The 2,966-nt window shown below is 42.9% G+C and overlaps 1 non-coding gene across 1 annotated transcript; it reads right to left on the reverse strand.

Moving 5' to 3' along the window:
* Positions 1-2,382: 2,382 nt before the first annotated feature.
* Positions 2,383-2,464, reverse strand: Trnas-cga. Its single transcript has one exon. It is a non-coding gene; the product is annotated as a tRNA-Ser (tRNA).
* Between the last annotated feature and the right edge of the window lie 502 nt (positions 2,465-2,966).

Genomic DNA, 2,966 nt, shown 5'->3' on the forward strand with positions numbered 1-2,966 from the left:
GGGGGGTCACCTGACCTCGGGGGGAGGGGGTCACCTGACCTCGGGGGGAGGGGGTCACGTGACCTCGGGGGGGGGGGGGGGGAGAGGGGGGGGTCACGTGACCTTGGGGAGAGGGGCCACGTGATCTCGGGGGGTCACGAGACCTTGGGAGGGATCACGTGACCTTAGGGTGACCTTGGGAGGGGTCGCGTGACCTCGGGGGTCACGTTATCACTCTTCGCGCTTGCACCAGCATTGTTCCTTGTCTTAACCTAATCTGTTGAGGCCGAAAAACTTAGAATGACGTATGCATCGCCAGCGATGCACTCCGCTGTCATTGAATTACTTGTAATCCCTTACATTTATCAGTAATTTAGTAACGGAATAATTACATATTTTCTAGAGTAATTCTAAAGTAGTTCCCTTACATTTTTTACGTAACGGATTGCTTGTAATCCGTTACATTTTTTTTAAGAACCTTCCCCCCAACCTCAAAAGAAAGGGTTGTTGTTATTTTGGTAAAGTCGAGCGCGGTGACACTGTCACGCGCTCGCTTGGCACTTCTCAGTTCCGCAAAGCCCTTTTTTGCAACACCAAGCCCCTGAATCTATTTTTTTTAGACACTAACAACACCGTCAAAAGATCCAAATAAGCATTTCTTCAAAAAAAAAAAAAAAAAAAAAAAGGTAGAAGGAGTTATATTCGCTTTTTTTAGGTTCCTTTGTATTTCTTTGCAGTCGAAGACGGGTGAGGAGGACACCAAGTGATTGTGTGCCTCTTCGAGAAGCTCGAGACGTTAAGTGCGCAGACAACAATTAAAAATGTCCTTCTCGGTTATTGTGACGAGGACCATTTTTATAATGTCACGACACGAGACAACACTCCGTCTACCCTAAAATCCACGGAAAGAGATGTGATAATATGTGAAGGTGTTATTGCCACAAGCATCCTCGTTCGTAGCTGCAAACTTATCATCTTTTATTAGAAAACAGGATGTATTTTTTTCTGCTTCTTTCACGTTATTTGACCCTGTTTCAAAATCTACCTATTTTTTTGTAGTCCAACTTCTAGGCTTGACCCACTTTATTTGTGAATTCCAGCCAGGTTATCTGCTTCTCAGTCACCCTATTTGTGAGTCAGCTTTTTGCGAGCACTTCAAAAATGGTAATAGTCTTCCTTTTTTCTTCTGCCTGTTTTTACTCCAGCAGGACGCATCTTATCTCAAGCCGATATTTTTACAAATAAAACATAATGGTGGCTGACGTAGACTTGATATTTTAGGCTTGAGGAGAGAGTGAAACTCGTGAGTGGGGCCATAGTGTGGCTTACTTAGTACTCTAGCTTTCGCTGCCAGTGGTCCAACGGACGTCTATCTGGAGAACACCGAAGTAAACTGCAGTCGGTTCGTGCTCTGTGTGTTTTTGAACGACACCAAAGAGGTACACACGACAAACGTGCGTTTACATTTCCTTGTTTTAACCGACGTTCCAATTAAGTGGTTTTAAATGTCCTTTTTTATTACTTATATTTACATACTAGAAACTTTCCTGGTATGTTACTTATTCACCATCGTCTTAATCGAGGCTCGACTTGGTCAGAACCAAAGAAAAAAGAATATCGACCCAAACATTATCTATTATTTAATTATCACCTTACTGTTACAACTATGCTCTGCTATTGTCTGGCAATATATGCCGCTATAGTAAGATGGACATAAATCAGTTCTTATTCTAGTTTTGGCTAGATGTATGATGTCTTTTACAGCTTCGCGATTTCGACAATGGAGAATTTTAGTAGATCGGTCCGACGACTCCAATAACGATACCCGATACTCTGCCGCCGCTTTTGCGCATTCATTATATCGTTATCGGGGGCATCGGAGGTATCGAAAGGATCTACTAAAACTCTCGAATATCAGGAAATGTCATCGCGTGACGCAGCAGAGGCTGGTTGCACTATCTCTCAACGGGACGCGGTGCCGCCGGGGCTGAGATGCGCTCCGATAGCAAACCGAAACTTAAAAACCCGTCGATTTTGTGCGTTTTTTCAGAAAGCCGTAAAATGCTTCGCGTGCTTTCTATTGTTCTGCAATTTGTTGATTTAATATTTTTCGATGATGCTGAGCAATTTTCTAATTTAAACCATGCCCTTAAACACACCATTAAAAAGTTAATTAGGCAAAAAATAATTAACAACTTAATTATCCCGGACTTTAATAATTTTCCTAAATGGGCCCCTGGCCCAGGACCAAAACGCCACAATCCTTTTTTCGTTGCGATGAGTAGTTTTCCCAGGAGCGATTTGGCCTGCGTTCTCTATAACACCCTGTATTAGTTGGATGATCACAGCCATAAATTCAAATACAAAACAAGGAAAACACAAAAAAGAAAAAAAAAAGTACTTCGCAGCCGGCAGGATTCGAACCTGCGCGGGAATTTCCCAATGGATTTCGAGTCCATCGCCTTAACCACTCGGCCACGACTGCTTTTTTTTTCTTCTTTTTTTTTTTCTTTATTGCCTGTTTAGACACATCTTTACAGGAGGAACAAAAGAGAAAGGCTAAAACATGTTAGCCACAAACTGGTAGCTGTGGCTTGCTAAAATCTTTTTAAAATGGCCAAATCATCTAACAGTTGAAAACCAATCCGGCGGTACGGCCAGGGCACGGGAAACCTCTCTTACATACGCAATGCTCTCGGTAAAGTTTTCACGCACAGTACGAACATTCACATCCGCGTGCCTTATACTCATTCTTGTCTTCCACATACTGTGGAGGCTCAAAAGCATAATCATATCATAAGGGACTTGATTTTCATTTTCTACAGATAAATACCAAATACCGCGAGGGTTGACTGGAAGGTCTTTCTTGAGGGTGCGCTGGAGAATGTCCCAATGGAACACAGCGTCCCAACATTCAATAAGCACATGCTCTACTGTTTCTGCGCTTTTACAAAACAAGCAGTTTGTGGACCAGGGAACAAACAAAC

The sequence above is a fragment of the Ixodes scapularis genome, unplaced genomic scaffold (genome assembly GCF_016920785.2).
Source record: "Ixodes scapularis isolate PalLabHiFi unplaced genomic scaffold, ASM1692078v2 PGA_scaffold1__304_contigs__length_218370807, whole genome shotgun sequence".
NCBI classification, from domain to species: domain Eukaryota; kingdom Metazoa; phylum Arthropoda; class Arachnida; order Ixodida; family Ixodidae; genus Ixodes; species Ixodes scapularis.